The sequence below is a fragment of the Pezoporus occidentalis genome, unplaced genomic scaffold, assembly GCF_034315485.1.
Source record: "Pezoporus occidentalis ecotype Australia unplaced genomic scaffold, CSIRO_AGI_Poc_V1 ctg3, whole genome shotgun sequence".
Taxonomy (NCBI): Eukaryota; Metazoa; Chordata; class Aves; order Psittaciformes; family Psittacidae; genus Pezoporus; species Pezoporus occidentalis.
The window spans coordinates 11,911,581-11,920,179 of NW_026914940.1; the positions used below are offsets into that span (position 1 = coordinate 11,911,581).

At 41.1% G+C, this 8,599-nt stretch overlaps 1 long non-coding RNA gene across 1 annotated transcript; it reads right to left on the minus strand.

Annotated features, from left to right (window-relative positions):
- Positions 1–329: 329 nt before the first annotated feature.
- LOC134168036 (uncharacterized) lies at positions 330–4,068 on the minus strand. The gene is made up of 2 exons (XR_009966378.1): positions 3,785–4,068; positions 330–2,253 (listed from the first exon to the last, which is right to left on the minus strand). It is a non-coding gene; the product is annotated as an uncharacterized LOC134168036 (long non-coding RNA).
- Positions 4,069–8,599: the final 4,531 nt, after the last annotated feature.

Genomic DNA, 8,599 nt, shown 5'->3' on the forward strand with positions numbered 1-8,599 from the left:
GACAGACCCTTGAACACAGCAAAATTGGTTCCCAGCCAGCAACACAGCTGTTTGCTGGTTACCAGCTGTCTCTGCATGAATATGGTTATTATTAATAGATTACAAGTTCAGTAGGTGACTTCCACACAGAGTACAATGGTCTATGAAAATGCTCTCCCAGATCCACAACAGACAAAAGTTTGGAGTCTCACATTGACAGCATTCACCAATCATTTTCTGAGCATAGATTTTTATTTAAAGACATCCTCTAGTTTCTCGCAGCCCAAGTTTCTCCAGTTTGCTTGGCAGCGTATAATATAGGAGAGCTTTGTTAAAAACCAAGCAAGATGTTCAATATTCACTGTTTATTAACCCCCACCCCTGATTTTCTACATCTCCCTTCTCTGGATAAGCTGCTCTGTGACAGACGAAAATTGCAAATTCTCTCACAAAGTTGCTACCGTTAAAGGAGATCTCCCAGGGACACATTAAGCATCTTCACTCTCAGGTAATAGCTACACAGAACTCTTGGGAGTTATTCAGCCCTTGTGGCAGGCACAAACCTAAGTAGCTGGAGAACTCAGTCAGTCTATTCACCTTTTCTATTCTGTGCATGCATCTCTGATGAAAAAATACACATATGGCTTACAATGATTAGAAGTTCACAGTGAAAAATAAAACTAGTATCACTTGCATTGAGCCAGGTGTACGAAGAAATATAAAAGCATCCAGTTGGTGGATTTTTAAAATGCTTTGGGGCCATTCAGTCATTTTTCAATTTTAAAAGTGTTTAAATGCATCTGGACACTTTTCTCAAGTATCTGCTCCCTGTGTCCCCTTATAGCATTCTACATATGTCAATGCGCCTGTAGGTCAAAAATAAATGTGAGTGGTTTAGAGGACAGTTTAAGGTTAATCTACCTACTAGCAAACCAATCCATTTCTTCCATTAGGTGACATTGCTCTTGGGACTCCCACCTTTGAAAGTTGCTTTTTTTTGGCTGATAAAATAAAAACCCCATGTGATTAGACCTGTGCATACAATGTTGGGCATAAGAGTCTGTAAATTAGCTTAGGAATTTTGCTTCTGGGGCAAGCAGGGGCTATAGAAGATGGGACATTTATCTGCTTTAGCCCCTGGGCAGAAAGGAAGAATCTAGAAGGTTTTGCCCTATATCACCGTTTTGCATTTCCTTGCAGCTGCAGTATGGAGCAGCTTGCTTTTCCTAGAGCAGCGTGAGCTTGTTACACCCTATGGCAGAGAAAGGGTTATACTTTGGAAATCAGAGTCCAAATCAGGAAAGTTAGAGGCACCAAAACTTCTGGGACTTAATTCATGTGAGTTACTTGGGGTTACAAAACAGGTTTTCTGGCAGGAGGTTTGTAAGGGAACAGGTGGGAGGATGAATGGGGCCAAACGTGATCATTAGAAACCTCTGTCCTAAAAAGAAAAAAATAAAGGAAAGAAAAAGGAAGAAGAAAATTAACAGGAAATAGAAAAATTCCTCTTCTTGAGGTAGTTTAATTTACTCCTTCTAAAAAAGTGGGAAAAAAAAAGAAAAAGAGCCTAGAGCAAATAACCTACCATAGGCTTGAAGTAACAGCAAATAACTTCCATACGGATATAATATCACATAATTGCTGAAGCAACAATTAATGGTTCTTTATGCAATACTTCAAAACATTTTTTTAATTAAAAGCATTTCTTTTTACAAGTTATTTTCCTTTTCCCTTTCAAATCACTTGGCTTCTTCACAACCTTTAGTGAGAGCCATAAATCCAATTTGTTTTCATCTGGCAACAAAGAGAAGCTGCAAAAAGGAAAACCTTCCTTCTGTGAGGAGATTGGAAAGTTGCTCCTTGATAAGAGTTAATATAGAGAAATGACCCAAATACTTGAAAATCTCCTCCAAAATACAGCAGATTACCATAGATTCTCATAAGGCTCAGCCCAGTATCCTAATGCTGTTGAATTCCACTTACCTGAGGCTTGGTGCTCCTACCTGAACCCAAGCAAAGGCTTCGTTCACATGCCCTGCAGGTGTGAGCTCCACAAAATTTTACTCCATTGTTCTATCCTGTCTGTAACATGTTCCTGCCTTCTTGGAGCACACAAGGCTTCCTTTAGGAGCCATAGCATTATGGCTTGTAATCAGATATTTGCAGCACCAGGTATGAAGCCTCAAAACTCCCACTGATGTGTGCCAGGAAATGTGCAGTTAGTGGATCCAGAAGGGCATATGCTATCCCATGCCATTTGGATTATGCTTTGCTCTGTGAAGGAATAGCATTATATTCACAGTGGGAATGAACATGAAGTGAAACTTCTCTCAGCTGGTCAGGACAATGTCCTAAAAGGAATTAGGGTGTTTAAGCATCACAGGACAAAATGTACAACTCATAGTCACCACTGTGCAATCCTTCCATTTGAATAGGGAAGAAGCCACAATTTACGACTCAAAATATGCCAGCTGCAGAAAGAAAAGCAACACTGGCACATCCCAGTTGATCCCAATATTGTGGCACTGGCACAGGTCACAAAGAGAGCTGCAGAGAATGCTACCCCGCTATATGTGGCCTCTGGTTTGAAGGCCCAAAATCTTCCTACTTCAGAAGATCTGCCCCTTTCTAAGACCTACAGAAAGACAAGGGTCATACTTCCTACTGTAAAAAGACTAATAACTATAACCTTTTCTTAGCTCATTCTTACATTGTTTTTCCTTGATTATGCTATGCAGTCATTTCAGTGGTAAAGAGAGTGAGCAGGGTGAGCTGCCAGAACACTGCAGGCACCAGCAAATCGCCTGTGGCTGTGTCAGAGACTGTATGAGAACATCTGGAACAGCCTGCCAGCTGCTCTGAATTGTGCTTGGACACAAATATCACTAGAAAGCAAGCAGTAGTCTTCTTCGCTGATCCTAGGGAGGTGCTAAAGGTGGAATTTCTTTGCATGGCATTTCATTTTCAGCATAACGTAATACTATGTAAGATATGAACAAGTAAAAAGTCAAGGCAATACTAGATGAAAATACAATGATAAGAAATGTCAGCTGTTTTCCTGGTGTTTGGTTAATAGGGCAGGACTGTTTTGACTTAAATTAGATTCAAATCCCTTTGGATTTGATGGCATTGTGTCTCAAGCATTTTCCTCTAAGATGAAAAAATACTACTTTTTCCAAATGCAGTAAAAAGATTTCTAGTATTGTCCCATGGACATCCAATTGTGTCTTTGAAAGTACTGGAAGGACAAAGACATTAAAAAAAGAGTGGAAAGATGCCACATTGTGTATTCACAAGGTTAGGGTAATTAAAGCAAGAATTTTTGGTCATGCCAGGTGTCCTCAGACCTGTGTATTCAGGGCTTTGGAAGAAAGGAGTAGGGAGTTAAACACAATATATATAAATTCAATCCCTTATGTGGATATACTCCAGGTTTAGATATTTTTGGAAGAAAGAATAGAACTGAGATTAAAGAGTATCTGCAGAAGAGTAACACTGAAACTCAGCAGTTTCCTTACAGATTTTGGATCCCAAATACAAACTTGTGTCAAATGAAATGCTTGGCTGAGGTGTTAGTTGGACAGGATCTAAAGAATCAGAAACTGTGATGTATGAATAAAGAAACAGATTACAGACTCACAATGTTAATTGCCAAGGCCTCCGGTTACCATTCTTCATGTTCTGATGTATACCGTAGATTTATAATGGCCAAGGGCCTGATTCTCATTTATGTCACCCAACAGTATAAAATGAAATGACAGCAGAATAAAGGGATGTGAATGCAAGTGAGAATCTGGCCAAATACCTGTCTTTTGAAGTTTTGGCTGGCACCCAGAAGTAATCTGGAGACTGAATCTTCCTGGTTATTATCCAGTTGCTGTAACCCAGATGTGCTCAAACAGGGGCACAAGCCTCCAGCTAGGAGAATAAGAGTCCCCAAAGGGGTGGCAAGCTTGGCAAAAATTCATTGATCAAGTTGGTGTTCAGCTGGTGAGCCAGAGGAGTGGGGATCAGGGCCAGGTGTGGGTATGATCACAAGCAGCGTGGTGCTGTAATCCTTGGGCTGGTCTTCATCTCCTTACAAGAAATCAGAGGCGATCTGAAAAAACAATCTAAAGTCCACATTTCTCCTTGGGACGGCTGGTCTTCAGAAAGCACTGGAACCAAGCTGCATCACATGATGAACTCATCAAAAAAGACTTTTATAGAAGCCAGTCTAAAAGGTACAGTGAAAGGTTCCCAAACAAAATTGCTGCATATTATGTTATGCAACAGGCTTTACAATAATTGCTTGTTCAAAAGCTGTTTTTCTTTTCCCTGTCTCTCCTACTGGATCATTCAATCTTCCAATTTCAGATATTAGCTGCACATACGTAGTACTGTCTTCCTCTCTCTGGAAAGCAGAGTCTTTTCTTCAAGGTAAACTTTTATGGACTAAAACCCACTGTGAGCTCATAACTCTAATTGATACAGCTCACATTACCCGTCTGCATGACCAGACAAATACACAAGTTTTACATGCTCTATCTGGCTTGTATTTTGGATCTGAAGAAGGGCCCACATGTACCAAAACTTACCTATGTTTCCAACTATATCCAGGGCTGTGACGAAAGATACTAGTTCTCTGTACAAATCTTCATTTAAATCATTAGGTCACCTCAGCAAAGCAAGATGTTTATTAGTGTTCTTGTATATCTCTGTTTTTCTAGGAAGAGTGCTTTAAGCCTTTCAAAGAAAGCTGTGTGATTTCTGCTGGGCTATCTTAGGCACTTCAACTCAGCTTTTTCCGTCCATGCAGTGTCTGAAGAGCACTCCCTGCTGTCTTCATCAAAGTATTTGCTTTGCAAGGCGAAGTTTTGGTAGCTGGGGGCAACAGGGGTGGCTTCTGTGAGAAACTACTAGAAGATTCTCTATGTCCCATAAAGCAAATGCCAGCTGGATCCAAGACAGACTCACCACTGGCTAAGGCTGTGCCCAACAGAGATGGTGATGGTGCTTCTAGGATAGCATAGTAAAGAAGGGGGAAAACCCCAGTGGGACATGTCAGCTGGAGAGAGGAGTGAGAATATGTGAAAGCAACAGCTCTGCAGACACCAAGGTCAGTGCAGAAAGAGAGAGAAGGTGCTCCAAATGCTGGAGCAGAGATTCTCCTGCAGACCATGGTGCAGACCATGGTGAGGCAGCTGTGCCCCTGCAGCCCATGGAGGTCCATGGTGGAGCAGATTCACCTGCAGCCCAGGGAGGACCCCACACTGGAGCAGGGGGATGCCTCCTGAAAGAATCTGTGACTCCCTGGGAAGCCCACGCTGGACCAGGCTTCTGGCAGGACTTGTGGATTATGGAGAGAGGAGCCCACGCTGGAACAGGTTTGCTGGCAGGAGCTGTGACCCATGGGGTACCCACGCTGGAGCAGTCTGTGAAGAACTGCTGCCTGTGGGAAGGACTCATGTTGGAGAAGCCCTTGCAGGACTGTCTTCTGTGGGAGCAAGGGAAGAGTGCGAGGAGTCATCCCCTGAGGAGGAAGGAGTGGCAGAAACAACATGTGATGAACTGATCACATCCCCCGTTCCCCATCTCCCTGCACCACTGCGGGGAAGGAGTTAGAGAAAACTGAGAGTGAAAATAAAGCTGGGAAGAAGGGAGGGATGGGAAGAAGGTGTTTTTAGGATTTTATTTTATTTTTTATTACCCTACTCTGATTTTATTAGCAATAAATTAAACTGATTTCCCCAAGTTGAGTCTGTTTTGCCCGTGGTAATTGGTGGCAATTGATGAGTGACCTCTATCTCTCCGTATCTCAACCCACAACCCTTTCATTATATCTTCTCTCCCCCATCCATTTTTGGAGGGGAGTGACAGAGCAACTTTGGTGGGCACCTTGTGCCCAGCCAGGGTCAATCGACCACATTCACAATCAGAGAGGCTGCGCAATGATACAGTTGTCTTTCCAAGGGTAATGCCACAAGGCGAAGACAGAAGGAGACCTGAGTGCTGAGCCATGTCTGGATGTCCTGGCTTGTCTGGGTCAGAGTCCCAGCTCCAACTGGTACACTGTACACAAGACCAATAACAGCAAACATCAGCCCATGTATGTATATCAAAGCTCACTGCAAATTTATTTCTCAGTTAGCAATAAGTAAGAAAAGCAGTGGACATAACAAAATAGTCTGGCAATTAAAGCATTTGTCTGCTCTCCTTATGTCCATTCCTGTGACTATTCTGTCATCATTTGCCATGGTGACACACACTGTAATGTGAAGCACTTCACCTTAAGGTCTGTGTTTCCAATTTGTCTATTTGCTTATTTCCCAATTTTGTGCCCAGATAGTTTTAGTAATGACAAATTAATATCAGCAAACCTTGTAAGGGAGCAAGTATATAAGGTCTATGGACTAAATTGGCATCTTGATATGTTATTAATGACCATAAAATCCTTTAATCTCATGTTGAAGGAGAGCATATGGCAACCACAATGCTTAAGTTTTCTTTGAATTAAAGGAACAAATTAATACATGTGTCCAAGGGTGACTGATTGGAATTCCCAGCACTAGCTGTAGTGGCTGCAAATGTTCAGAAAAAAATAAGCCATGAGTTTTGAGCAGAAAAGCACAGACCTTATCTCTTAAAGAAGTAGCTTTATGAGTTACTTCTCACAGACTGCACTGAATAGCCACTGTCTTGAAGGACATACAGCCTTACTTTTAGGATGCCACTTTGACACTCAGTAGACCTAACATAATGGAAGACTGAGGAAAACTCCTCTTACAGTCCAGCAAGAGCAGGTGAGTATCTTGGGTGGGATTTTGTGATTGCTATTAGAATACGATATGCAATGTCGAATGCTTTTCCATAACCTATGATAGCACGGCTACAATTTCAAGTGTTCGCAGCACAGTTGGTGTACTTCATGGCATACTAAAGGCCATCTATCCACAGCTCCAAAGGAGAAAAAACATACTGTGTTCTTGCTGCATTTGTTCTAGCAAAAGTCTATAAAGAGAAAGCAGATGGCAATGGTACTGACAGTTCAACAGTTTCTTCCACAATGCTCACTAAGCAAACACGAATAAGATAAATATGCAGAAAAGTTATTTTCAAAAACTACTTCTTAATTAATGTAAGAAATTTGTCCTTAATCTGGAAACAGATGAAACACATGAAACATGGAATATATGCAACAGGACTTCTTTTTTTGAAAGTCCTGAGGGTCTGAACGAAAGCCCATTTTAGTCGGCAGGAATCTCCTCAGTGACTGGTGTGTTCACTCTAACAGATTTTATTTTGGGGGTTGTGCAACCACAGACTACTGGTTTGACCATCTTTACCTTTTTATTGATTATAAATTGACTATGGATATCATTGGGTGGTAGACAACTATATATTCATAGTTTATTTATTATGACTCAAAGGACCATCTAGAAAATTCAAACATTCTTAAATAATAGAGAAATACTAATCTTGGGGTTTGGCCATGGCCCAGCTCTTGTTTACAGGGGACTATCACATACAGAGAGCTGGACTCTGCTCTCATGTTCAGAGGCGTAAAAGAGCAGGACTTCTGTTGTTTGCTTTAGGGTAAGATCTACATTCCTAGCAAGAGTTGAATGAGTACATATGACAAGTTTAGTAACCATTGAAGAAGACTCAGAATAACAGAAAATTAATGTTTTTGGCAACAATTTATGTCTAAGTTATAATACGCAAAAGTAAGCTTACAAGGTGGCAGAACATGTATTTTGATTTTCAGTCCTCCCACTTCCATGTAGTTTCGTAGATAGTTGTCCTGCACTAACTACTACGATTCCAGCCACTCCTGCACCTGTGTAGTGTGGTTGTATATTATCTCCGCATGCAGACAATTTGCAAGTTTTATATCCTGATCTTAAATAAAATTAAGATTGTTGGGAAGTCCTATCCTCTCTAGCTACTGGAATGTCTTCCCCCACCTCCCCCCAGCATTTGCATTATCAAGAAAACTGGGCATAGACTTGCATGATGAAAGGAAGCAAAGAAACAAATGAAAAGTTGCCTAAAATAGCTTTACATTCACTCAGTCTTTATCTCCTCTTTTTTGATGTGGTTCAGTAATGAAGAAACTCAGGTGAAAAACTCTGCATCATAATTAACATGGGATCATTGTGGATGGAAATCTTCAGGGAGTCATCTGCCCCAAGGGAAAAACAACTATATTTACGGTATTTATATTGTCAACAGTTGTTAAAACCTCTAATGATGAAGACTGAATACCCTTCCTAGACAAGTCTGTACCGTTAGATTTTTCTTACCATTAGTAAATGTCTCCTAAGATGAAACCAGAATCTTGTGTATTGTATTTTAAGCCCTTTATAGCTTGTTGTATCCTGTGCTGTCATGAAGAATAGATTAGTCTCTTTCTCTTGGAAACAAGCTTCTAAGACTTGTCCTTCCTTTTCCCTCCTACTCCCAAGCTTCTCTTCTTTAGCTTGATAACCTTGGTTCTGTTTATCCTTCCTCATGGGTTATGCTGTCTGGTCCTTTGATCGCTGTTGGTGTTTTCTTCCAGCTGGCCTGCATCATTCTAAAAATACAGTGCCATGACTGGGGACAAAAATATCTCCTTATCACAAAGTGAAACAGAAAG